The following is a 13,342-nucleotide window of genomic DNA, read 5'->3' on the forward strand; positions in this document are numbered from 1 at the left end:
TCCCTAAGCCCGTGCTCTAAACGGGCGACCCCGGACAAACACCGAATCTGAAGAAACGCTCTCGGCGACTGACGAAGAACCTAATAACTGTCCCTCTGCCGTCACACCGGTCGACAGTCGTTTGTGTGCGGAGTGTCTCGCGCCGAGTGTCCTTCCGAAACAGCGGGCGGAAGTCGGCTAGTGGACATTCCGGACTTTGCTCCATCGTTTGCCAGCTGCATCGGCGGAGGAGACAACCCCAATTAAAGCGGAGGAGCGACGGAGGGAAAAAAAAAGGGGGATGGGTTTCCCTACCCCCCTCTCCCCCCGGTGTTTCTTTTCCAAACGCGGAAAACCGCGTTCAGTTTATTTCCACTCGCGCCGGCAAATTAGTCAGTTTGGTCACGTGCTCGAGCGCTGCAAATGTCACGAGTCATATTGTTGCGAGATCGTCTGATTGAAACATGACAACAATGTGGGGTTGGGTGGAGTGAGGGGGGAACTGCGTGAAAATGTGGTTTACAGTGACGCTCAATAAAAACGTGGGTTTTTGGTTGGCGGAAAAATTCCACGCGCATGCGCAGTAAGACGCTTTTCCGGCAGTTGTCTATTGCAGTCCAGGTAAGCTATTTTGTCCGTGTGTGGGGGGGGGGTGGAGTAAAGAAGGGAACCGATTACCGGGACATTTATCTTCATTAAAGGCCCGACTGTATGCGAATTAGTCATCTCCACCCCCCTCCCCCGAATAAGAAAAAACAAACGATCCTGAATTGAGATCGACATCTCGAGCGAGCGCAGGACACACACCCGGTTGCAGAAGACATGGGTGGCGGAGCTCATCAAGAAGAGAGCCCCTTCGCAAATCCCAGCACAGCCCGTGGGCTTTAGCACGAGACTCAAATTACTGCGGAACTGCGATCCGTGCGCCGAACAAAAGGTACAAACCGAGAGATGACCTTTTGTCCTCGTGTTTCCGTACGGGCAAGCGGGTGTAACCAACAGAAGGGTCCGCCGTTGCCATAGGAACGGACAGAATTCCATGACTGCTAAAACAGCTCTGACGTTTCCCTCGACACTTTGTGAAAGAGAAAAAGATCGTAAAGCGCGAAAGACAACTCCCCCCCACCTGACCCCACCCCAATTAAACTTCGTCTGCAACCGACGAAGGTCCCGAGCTCCAGTTACGACCGCCACGGATGGAAATCGGAATGTAAAATTCGACCAGGTGACATTTTTATGTAGAGAAAATACATCGAGTGTCCAGAATAATGGACGATCTGGGCGCCTGCGCACTCCGTAGTGGAGTCAGGGAGGGGGCTTCGACACCCACACACCCACAAAAAAGATCTCCGAAGTTCGGCATCTGCGAATAGCACCCGTCTAACCAGAATCCAGTGTAGAATCGAACCATGGGGGCCCCGCACCATTAACATTACTTCGTAATGGGTTTGCTTCCTTAAATAAGGTGGCACTTTGTTGTACTGTCACGTGTTGTCGATGGCAGACGCACACGAACAAGCGTCACGTGACCAATCGTGTGTACTTCGGCGTGTTCGTCGACTTGCTGTCCAAATGCAACTTCTGCGATCTCGAAACTTGTGGTTGGGGGGGGGGGCAGACAGTGATCCGGTGGTGGGCAGAGTGGTAGCGACGAAAAGGGAACAACGCATACCCAGTTATCGTACGTCACGCCGAACACAATAATAACTCGTCAGTTACGGTGGACGAGCAACAATGCAGTTTGTCATCTGGTCGTGTCGCAAATATGAAACAGCGATCGCTTTGTGACACACACCCGGTGCGTTACACAAATGTCCAATTTCTGTGGCGTTATTAATGCATTAGCTTAATTAAGAGGGGACTTCACTCTTCACTCTATTTCGATCGCAGTAAAAAGATAAATGCTCGGAGGAGTCCTCGTTAGCGGTTCCTATTTATCAGCGAAAGATTCATTTAACAACCCCCTATCGGGTGAAATTAATATTAATTTAATTTAAAATACATACATATTTATTATTTATATCGATATTTATTTATTTACTCCGTGTACAATTTATCAATTCTTGTCCAATTTTAGGATGCGCGGTCCGAAGGAGGAACCTTGTGGGGCTTCATTTGTCTATTTACTTTTTTTTAGCTTAAACAGAGCCAGCATAATGAACGCTGCAAATTAGAATGTAAAGTTCAACCAGGAGACATTTTTTATGTGGCCAAAGACGAAAATACATCGAGTATCCAAAATAATGGACGGTCTGGATTTAGAAGAAAAAAAATTTATTTCATTTCTCGTATACATTAAATTTAATTAAAATCTTTTAAATTTATTTCATCTTATTTTAATCAAATAATTTAAGAAAAGCTTTTAATAAGACAAAAGGATTTTCCAGCGTCTTTTTGAGACGCCAGCGTCTACTTCACGTACAGACACTGCCCTTGTGTGCAGAAATACTCCGACATTCCCATTAAAGATAAGGTTATCTTTGTTTTTGCGCAACCCCTGCTGGTTACCATTGGTTACCAATAAATGTAACGGACCTAAAGCTAAGATATTTGTTTTTCAGAAAAACACTACTTTGGATCTCCTCTAGGGCGTACAAAGCGCCACCTGATGGCAGAAGTGCATGAAAAAAAAAATCAATTCATATAATAGCCGATATTGGGGTGTAGAAGAGGAAATCTCCAACATCATTATGCTTGATTGAGCTCCCACAGAGGGCGCTGATGAGAGCCTGAAATAAATTGGAAGCCAGACGATGGAATATTTAGTGATCCCTCCAAGTTCATCTGCTTAAGCGTGGAGGATCGAGAGTTAAATGATCTTGGAAGATAATACACCGAGGGGGTTGGGGGGCAAACCTTTTGGGCCATCTGTTACTGATGCGGGTGACAGAAGTACAACGCAGATGGAGACAAGAGGATGGAAGCAATAAAAGGGGATGAAAAGTAGGGAACCCCCACCACGGTTACCATGGTCTCGACCTTACCTGGATAGTAACCCACCTCACACATCCCTAGCCAAACTTTCTCTTTTTATCATTATGAAAATGCAAACGGATGATTAGAGACAGGAAAAAGGATGCGGAAGAGCAAGTGATGATTTCATCAATTTTTTTTTTAAAGATTCTCCATCAATTTAAGTAATCGGCCAGGAGGAGTTGTTGAGCCAGTTAGTCGCATCGACAGTTTTCATGGTATTGCACTTGGTGATGAAGAGGTTGGGTTTTAAGTGTCTCATTAGGGACACTTTTACAGGAGGGTAATTAACAGGGAAGGTTTTAATAGAAGGCAAAGAAGAGCGGAGCTGTAGCTCTCGGATAATTACTGGCACTGATTACGAGACACAGAAGAGATAACGGAAGATGGAGTGAGACAGCAATAACTGTGAAGAAAACGGGAAGGAAAGAAAGCGAAAGGGTGGAGGAGGAGGAGGAGGAGCAGAGGGGAGAGACAGAAAAAGGTAGAAAATACACAGTTCGTTTCTTTGTCTTTAATGACTGCAATCATTTTAGAATATCAGTGGAAAAATCTTGATGAATCTCCAAAGAATCAGTCCTGGATGTGGGAATAATTTGCACTTAGCGTTTGTCATTACTAAGATCAAATGGTGCAAAGAGACAACTTCTGAATCGGCCAAAATAAATAACTCCTTCGTTTTACTCAATTCCTTCAGTACCTTACACACCTCAATCAGAGCTCCCCTCAGATGTCCGATCCACTGGCAAATGCTGAGTAAAAGAAACCGCTGGCTAAGAGAACAAAGAAAGGGGACAAGGAGTTTTATATCTATGTAAGAAAACAGTAAATCAGATCGGACCCTTTCTTAATGTTGCGGGTAAGTCACTGATAATCCAGTTGATAAAGTGGGTATCTGCATCGATCAAGACATTGGCGAAGGGGTCTGATGATATCAAAATCAGTGGGAGGGTGGTAAATGATTTTCTGTTGCCAACACCAACAGAAAATCCTGGGAGCGCCACTGTTGACAATTCCTGGAAAAGAAAACTGTGGAAGAAAAGAAAATGAATGGAAAAGAAAGGAATAAAGAAAAGAAGGAAAAAAAGAAGAAGAAAAGAGAATCAACGGAGGAGAAAAAAAAAAAAAAAAAAAAAAGGGGGACAGGGATTGCCTCATGAGTGTCCCAATCTGAATCAAGTGGACAAGAATAGAGACAACAAACAACAAACTGCAGCTTAGCTCCCAAAGCCTCACGGCAGCCTGAAGAGGGCACCCTAGCCCCCTTCACCTTTAAACCCTACTCCCCGGGGAGACGATTCTCTCGTCGCCCCCTCCTCATTTCCACTCTGGTGGGGCATGGGCATGCCACACTGGAACTTGGGGCTGTCTTCCCTATTGGCTCCATATTTCTGTCTTTCTCCCCCCAGTCTTCAGCCTTCCCCCCTCTCTATCTTCACGCTAGCCAAGTCCCACACACCTAACTTTAAATACATCCAAAATATCTTCACCCACGTTCTGGCCCAACTCAAGCGACGTCAACCCCACGATTGACGTTGGTATGTGTATGCACGTTGTGTGTACATATGTGCATGTGTGTATATATGTACTTGTATGCACACATATATGCACCCAACTCAAGTGACGTCAACCCCACGATTAACGTTGGCACATGTATGCACGTTGTGTGTGCATATATGTGCTTGTATACATGCATATATGCATGCAATATAAATACATTTTTTTTTTCTTATCATTTTATTTATTTATCCTTTTATTATTATTTTATTTCTTTATTTATTTTATTTTTTATTTTTATTTTATTTTATTTATTTATTTATTTTTTATTTTTTTTTTTTTATTATTTTATTTTATTTTATTTATTTATTTATTTATTTATTTATTTTTTTTTTAGGTCCTAGCCACTGAAATCTCAGGAAATTAGGTGGCAGGACCTGCCAGAGTAACTTAAGTCTACTGGGTTCCTGGTCTGCCTCCACGGGGCAAAGGTGGGGCAACGTTGGGCCTCAGCAGGGGTCCAGCGGCTAAACGACCAGATGAACAACGGTACACGGCACTACACATATACAATATCCATACACTTTTAAATCTCTGGCATTTCCAGTGAACTGGTACACCCACAATGAAAACTACGCGGAGATGGGGGAAACCCCTGGTGCCGTCTGACACTAAATACACCTTACACCTTACTGTTGGTATCACATAAATACTGCACGCATGGATTCTTTCAAGACGACAACACCACTGTACAAAAATTGTATCAAATGGTTCCAGGAACATTCCCAAAAATCTCCTTCGGACTCCTATTTCTAAAGATCTGAATCGAATTGAGAATGTTTGAGATAATTGGAAAGGTCACTGGCTTTGCAGTTTTCTACAGCAGCTGGCAAAATATCCTGATGGCAGATTGGTCAAATCTAGATCTAGTCTTCTACAGACAAGGTGGAATTTATACCACAATGTACAGGCTTTGGCAGAAGATGACCACCTTACTGGATATTGAATAAAGGCTTCTAATTTTTTGGCAGCGAATGTATTTCATAAGGAATTCATCCTCTGTTAAAGCTTTCAATCATAAGTCCCCAAAATGTGTTAAAATGCACCAAACCAGTCTATTCATAAGCTAATAAGCTGCATTTTAGAAGATTCCTAAATATGGTGGAACATTGTAGAAGATTCTAGAAAGCGGGAGTGTTCTTTCGATATTGTAGATGATTCCAAGGTGATTTACGATTTATAAATTGAAGAGTGGGGAGCTTTAACTTGTAAAATCGAAGGCCCATCATTCAGAAAGAGTTCGGTGTATGCTGTATGGGTCACATGATAAACCAGTCAAGAAATAAGGAACTAAGCGTTGAAAACAGAAGTGCTCAGTTCTGTAAAAAGAAAGTTAGTCCATGATCTTTTGGCAAAGAACTGGATGTGTCCTTTACAGGAGTACAAACTACCATCCGAAGATTCATAGAGATTGGCACTTTAATGGACAAACCCTTATTAAAACCTTAGCTTGTGCTAAGAGCCATCAACCTTGGACAACCGAAGAGTGGAAAAAACGTACTGTGGGTGGATGAATCCAAATTCGAAATTTTTGGATCCAAGCGTAGAGTTTATGTGAGAGGATCAACTGAAATAAAAATGGTGCCATATTGTTTGGAGCCATTGTCAAGAACGATGGTGGTTCCATCATAACCTAGGATTGCTTCTCTTTTCTGGGGTGGGTGACATAGTCAGAATTGAAGGAAAGAGGCTTATATCGTGACTGATGGAATGTTGATCAACTCTTCTAGATGAATCCACGATCTGTTCTAAATAAAATTTAAAAATCCAACGATAAATGAATTTGTAACTTTCAAATTGTTCTCTTTCCTTTCAAATATGTGGATTAAGTCGTCAAGGGCCGGGTAGGCCGACCCTCTACGTCAACCGTACAATGGTCTTGACCTTTGAGCTAAGTTTTCTAAATGTACGGTTTCGTGTTCTTTGATGGACGTTGAAGGGAAGTGCGGATGTTGTTTGTAGGAGGAGAGACGCTATCGGGGGTGATGTTGGGGTAATCCGCGGCCTATTATGTGTCAATCACAGCATTCTACATCCGGTCCAGGGTAATTATAGATGCTCGCGCATGACTGTCTACAGCCACACCAACTGAAACTAATCACCAGTTAAAATGTTGAATGGCAGCGGGAGGGGGATTTTTTAATTGTACCCTTAACGAAAAAGCGGGAGAGTCTTCACGCGCATGCAACTGTAATATATATTGAGATTGTTCATCTGCTTTTCCAGAAGCAGCAAGCGAAGGACCGGACATCGATGTTTCCAATACCTTATTGGGATCTTCTACCACCAAAACAAGGACTTAACTACAATGATATTGATTGCATTGAAGCTGGGGATCGAATCCAAGGACATTTCCAGTTCTGTTTCAATAATTGCCACTCAGTGGGAGTCTTAACTTTCCATTTCGTGCTGGCTGTACGCTACCCTTCCAAAAGTTGGGGATCGCCAGTGAGGATGGTTGTCTTTGGGACTCGAGGATCATCAAGGACTGCAGAAATGTGGATAAGTTGCTTAAAAGGATCTTTTTTATGCGCATTAATGCCAGTACTCCGCGAACTACGCTTCAATATTTCATCTTCAAAACAGACATTCTTGATCACTGCTGCTAAAAATAACGTTTGGCAACCATTTATGAACTAAATATTCTTTGACATACTTTCTCAACGTCCCCCTAGTTTCTTTTGCATCCCCGGAGACGAAAATAGCATTGAAAAGAGTTCTGTGTCTTCAAAAAACATGCGGGAACTCTTAGATAACAAATACGCTGACTCGACTGGCGATTCTGATGAAAGATTATAACGAAATCTATTCCGAAATAAATACTCCCCCCCCCAAAACTCTTAAGGTCGCGCTACAGCGCCATCTAGCGGTCGATATACGCCAGAATCTTTAAAAGGGGAGGGGACATCCGCTCGTGCATAAAGTACACATCCATCTGTTATTTAAATGCGCACAAAAGATGGTAAATAAGCCCTCATTTCTTGCGCACAATGTCATGGGTGGAGATGGTGGAACACGCCACGGCCCTATTCAAATATTACTCTTCCTGTTAGCGGGCTCAGATAAGGTGATGATGGGTGGGTGTGTGCAGATAAGGGGGAGGGGGGAGGGGGAAGCGAAGCCAGTTATTTTCAATGTATTCGCTGAGGACTTTTGTTCGGTTATCCTCAAAACCACAGGGTGTTTTCCACTACGCCGGTGTGTACCTTGATTTAAAGAAACTCACCCCTCCTCGTTGTAACTCCCCCTCCCACCGACATCTCATTACTAAAAGGATATTTGGGGGAAACTCCCTCGTGTTTCGTAATCAGAAAAAAAAAAAAAAAAAGCGACCCCAGGCGGAGTTTTCCCACACGGCTTATTGAGCCGTGAGCAGAAATATTCCGTTTCTATTGGTCAGCGCGCACGCACGTGATTCTAGCACGAAGTGGTCACCACGGTGAATGTAAACTGGACGCTTGATTCCCCTTCCCCCTCCTCCAAAACATTGCTAAGGTAGAGGGGAGGAAAATACGGGTCACTTTCTATCAGGGCGCTGTCACGTGACTTGGGACACTGCTTTTCGATGCAGGATGTAAAAGGAGGGGTCTGCAAAGAAATGAGGAAGAAGAAAATATCAGCGTTGGTGACTCACTATTTTTATGCCCCTCCTACGACCAGCCGAAACCAGGAAGCAGGCGCAAAAGGCAACCGATTTCGCAATCTTTGTTTCTGTTCTCTCCTGGTTGAAGTTATTATGAATCCCCCGAACTGTTGCAATGATTTAATTAATTAGTGCGCAACTCTTTAAATAACCTCGTGGTTTAAACGCGAGCAGATGGTGTGACGTCACAGCGCGCGGGGTCACGTGGAAGAGGGGAGGAGTCGTTTGACCGGGGAAAACGGTTGAAAAGAAACGGAAATGGACGCAAACAGTAAACAGACGTGCCCAAGTTCAAACATCTCGCACAGGGGCTCGTGCGAATCCAGGTTAAGAGGAAAAAAATGGCCACGAGTTATGCAATCCGCCAAACGAACTTGTGATCGGGAAGTTCAATCTCAAAAGTCTGTTGGTTGGCTTTGATTGTGGTAACCCCGGCTTGAACACTAATTGTCATCAAGAAATCTAGGACTTCTAACGATTAATTTGGAAGAAAATATTGAAGATCGGCCTTTAAGAGAAAATATTCGTGACGTCATGAGGAATTTGCCACATAAACAAACCCTGTGGGCATGAACGGCGAAAAGTAAGAGACATTTTAAGTTAAGAGAAAATTTCAAAGGAGTCAAGAGAAGAATATTGCAGAAAATTAAGATCACGCGTATTCTGGAAGTGTATATGCGCGAGGAATTAAAATATTCCTAAGAAAACAGAAATCGTAAGACAAGAAGAAAGACAAAAAGATAAGAGAAACGTTATGAGGAAAATGAACAAAGACTACAGTAATCCCAGAGTACATATTTGAAATTTCAAAAGCACAGCACAGGTGAGTCAAGAGAAAAACAAAAATGGACACTGTTCGAATCCGAATTAAGAGTACATTTGGAAAAATCTAATTAAGAGAAAATGCGATGGATAAAGCGCAGAAGTTTGCATTTCTTAAGGATGGGGTAAAGAAGTTAAGAGGTGGAACTGATGATGGGATGGTTAAGAGAAAATAAAGATCGAAAGAAATTGGGGGGGGTGGGAGGGTAGATTTCAGAGACACGTGGTGTTATTTTATTAAGTTTAGACCGAATGCGTTTTAAGCCAATTTGTCGAAACCGGTTTGATGCAGCTTCGAATCATTTCTAACAAAGCTGATGGGTTCAAACAGACAGAAGGGGAAAGAAAGAAAGAAAGACCTCAATAACCCCAAGCAGGACGCCACGATAGCCCTTAACCGGGTTCAGCGAGAGGTCAATAGAGGAAACAGCTCCCACAGAACCCCACGGATCAGCACTTCCTGTTAACAAACACATAAAAAAAAAGGGCCGGATCCAGCGGATTGGCTTCAAATAACAAAAAAAAGGAGCTCCTTCGCAAATTGGTGATTACCTTTTTAATGGCCGCACCTCTGAGAGCACCTCACACGTTTTCTCCTCGGACAACCCTCGCCCGTTGTCGAACTGCGCCCGGCCACCGTAGCTGCTGTTAGTAACTTGTCAAAAAGATACAAAACCGCTCCTCCCACCTCGCTCTCGGTGACGTCACCGGTGTGGAAGCGCGAGTTTTTGCGGGGAGCTGCGCATGGACCGTTTAACAGCTGCGCATGACGTCAATAAGCAATTTTGGACGTGGAGCGTCGCGAGTGCAACCCTCCTTCCCCTCCCTGATGACGATGCTAGGCCTAATTACCGCATATGACAATGCTTTGCTCCTTAATTCGCGCCACTGAGACTCATCGGGACCTTTCACCTTCTCCCCCTACCCGTCTCCAAAGAGAAGAGTCACTTGACGTCAAGAAAACCCGGGGAGGGGGGAGGGGGAGGGAATTTCCTAGAATCTCTTTGGAGACCGATCTATTTATGACCAAGGTAGCTCTGCCCCGAGAATATTCTCATTGTCAGATGCAGAAAGACATTGGAAAAAAAAAAAAAATAATAATTAAATAAATAAAAGTGGGATCATAGGAGTCGCCAAATTTCTCCTGTGGGCTGGCAGAGACGTCTGCAGGAGTAGGAGACACTTGAACAGCCACTGTCTGTCCATTAGAAAAAGTACGAAGCAATTTGAGCAGTCTCTCCTATGGATATTTTTGCTTCCCCCTTAAAAGCTTTTGAAGGGTTGTCCCCCTCCCACCCAACACCTTCTATCCCCTTAGAAAAATTTCACAGTAATGTCTTTAAGAAAAACATCCTATAAATGTATTTCTTTCTCCTTGGTCATATTTGAACTAAAGAAAAACGTACTGACCCCCCCCCCCCAACAAATGCCTTTCCTTCTGTTTAGAATGTACGCAATTTGAGCAGTCATCCCCTACGAATATTTATACTTCCCTCAACTTTTCAAGGGCAAGTTCACCCTACTTTAGTCCCCCTAGAAAATGTCACAGTAGTTCTTCAAAGCCCTCCTCCTATAAATACCTTTCTTTCTCTTTGGTAAAATTTGAAGGGTTCCTTCCACCTTAGGGTAAATTTCCTACAAACATTCCCTTAGAAAAAGGGAGGGACAGCCCCCCCCCAAATATACACCTCTTCTTCTCTGGAAAAATGTGGAGGAGGGCCCCCTCAAGCATTTCTTCCCTTTGAAAAATTGTACTGTTCCTATCCTCGTTTCTCCCTACCAAAATTTAGGGTAATTCCCCCTTACCCTATAAAAAATTAAACAACCCCCCTGTAAAATTTTGGGCAATTCCGTCCCCATAAAAGCACCCTTCCCTTTCCCTATAAAAATTTAAAGGGTGGTTTCCCTAACAAGCATCTTTCCTTCCTCCTACAAAAGTTTAATGTACTGTCACCCCCCCAGAAAAATCCGGCTACCCCCCAAAGAAAATATTTATCTGAAAATTTCGATTCCTAATATCTGGGTGAGGGGATAAGAAGGGGGTTTTCTTTCTTTATAATACAAAACGGTTGGAAGTTGACGTTGATTTTGTGTACGATAAATAAACTCTTTTCAGGAGACACGCACCCCCTCCCCTGCCCTCCCCCCACGAAGACCAGTTCGGGCTAACTAGCTCGACATTCGCCCGCAGTAGCCAGATTAGCTGAAAACCTGGTAGGTTATCATCTCGAGCGAGTACAAAACACACGCACGAGGGAACGGGAAGATTAGGGGTGAAACGGGAGGGAGCAATTGGGCGAGCGGAAGAGGAACCGGTGCTGTACGTCTGTGTCCCCCTCCCCACCCCGATGCAATCTGTAGGGACCCGTGCATCTGCTACACACGTGTCCACACGGGCTTCCAATCGTGAGCACGCAGCATATCGGAGTGGACAAAGAGAGACGGATTAAAGGGACTGATAAAACCCGCGAATGATAACTCCCGAAAAAAAAACATAATAATGATAATGATTGCCGCATGGTGGCGCTACGAATGATTCCACAGAGAATAATCTGGAGGAATGAAGGAAGGTGATAAAACGCTCGATTTTTATGGAAACACGTGGCGAAGTCTCTCTACCAACCACGAAGTAGCAATCGACGATTTTTATCTGGGTCAGGGGTGGTGAAGAGGAAAAGAGGAACATCAACTTCGAGAACTGTTAAAGTAATTTTGAAAATCTTTATTGCCTCCTGCCTGGAAATTACCCCTTAAAACTTCTCTTTTCCCTATTGCCGAGCGATTATTCCTTGTTTCCTCTCCCCTCCCCCCCCTACCCTCCACACACTTTTTTGTAATCCGCACGCTAAACTTTACGACAGATGGATAGGTTGCCATAGCAACCGTTCTGCTGCACCCGTGTTGTGTGTGTGTGTGCGTGCGTGCGCGCGCGGGCGAGCCATTAAAAGTTTCCCATTCGGACGCGGCGGGTAGAGAGGGGGGAGTGAAAGATAAGAGGAGGGTGCGAAACCTGCTAAATAAATTGTCTTAGCTATAAAAGCGTCCATTTGCAGCCCACACGTCCCTGGCTCAGTAAAAGGGGTTTTTTTTTTCGGTCCAAGATTCACAGAGGATCGCATACTTTTTTCGGTGCTAGTACTTACGTCCAATGATGGATGACCAATGAAAAGTAATATTAACGCATGAGCACTGGAAATTAATTGAGGGTAAAATTTCAGGGTCTTTCTGAGCATGCGCCAATACCATTTAATTCCTGTCGATTTTGCTAATCCTCCCTAACATTAAATTTAAATACATAAAACGCTTTTCCTTTTTTTTTTTATGTTATGCAAACTTTATACCCTCGTGAGTTGTTTATCACCTTTCTGGTTCACCTTTACCCCCCTTCCCCCCAGAACTCCCTGCGTTGGTACGAAATAGAAGTGTAGTCTGCTAATCTAGTTATTACTTGGGATCCTCGGTCGCACGTTCCCTTTGATCTCGCTTCTCCCCAGGCGAGAGCACTTCCTTTGCTCCGATATAAGACGAACTGGCTGATAAGATAAAGCGACTGCCCCCAACCCCCTTTTCGAAATCATGGCGGCGCTACCGACAGAAAGGAACCCCGGCTTTCGCCTATTATCGACACCGTGATTTCGGCGTGCCTATTTGCACTGCATCCGTACCACTATTATGACATTTCGTAAACAACCCTCGCGATAGCGTTTACTACATCGTAAACACAACCTTTGACCCGCAGTTGCTTAACAATGATTGGTACAAAAGAGTGAACGCGGCAAATGGAGAATTTAACCCACGGAGGAGGAGGCAAAGGGGAGCGCGCGTCCCAAAATGACAAACATTCCCTCCCTGTATTTACAATCACAAAAATTCAAAAACGTGGCAAGAATACTCGCCAAGATCTTCTTCAGAGCCATCTTTGTTCTTATACTCATTAAGTTGTACTCGAATAATCCAATTTCCATTTTAAATTAATTAAGAAGTTAGTGTGTGTTGTAATTATGCCCGCAACCCTATTTAAATCCCATAATCACCCCCATTTTAATCCCAAGCAGTTAATGACCGAAGAAAACGAGGCTAACTTTTTCCCGCCCGTACCGAAAACCCAATTACAAGTCCCTCAGTCGGCATCCATCTTTTTCCCGACATAATTTCAAGGTCTTCCCTCCGCTGGGACGAGGGAACACGTTGGGTCGAGGGATTTGTGTACGGGATCTGTAGCAGTTATACGTCTGACACACTTACAACTTTAATAAGCAGTCATTTGGGCTGGAGTTAAGGTCGTGTTATCCCCTTAGGCACGATACACCATTCGCAGGGGTGGTGGTAGGTTCGACAATGTCATGGGAACCAGCTACGGCAGACACC

General features: G+C 44.0%; 1 protein-coding gene across 10 annotated transcripts in view; it reads right to left on the reverse strand.

Annotated features, from left to right (window-relative positions):
* Rbp6 (RNA-binding protein 6) overlaps positions 1 to 13,342 on the reverse strand; it is a 241,786-nt gene that overhangs the window by 164,622 nt on the left and 63,822 nt on the right. Inside the window, exon 1 of one of the 10 annotated variants that reach the window (XM_090369761.1) lies at positions 9,527 to 9,624. The exons of the other annotated variants lie outside the window; for them this stretch is intronic. The gene's annotated coding sequence lies outside the window, so the exon portion shown is untranslated. Of the gene's footprint in view, positions 1 to 9,526; positions 9,625 to 13,342 lie in introns of those variants that run through there. 10 annotated transcript variants of the gene reach the window in all.

This window comes from Mastigoproctus giganteus, chromosome 3, assembly GCF_048544385.1.
Source record: "Mastigoproctus giganteus isolate SK-2022 chromosome 3, ASM4854438v1, whole genome shotgun sequence".
In the NCBI taxonomy this organism is placed as follows: domain Eukaryota; kingdom Metazoa; phylum Arthropoda; class Arachnida; order Uropygi; family Thelyphonidae; genus Mastigoproctus; species Mastigoproctus giganteus.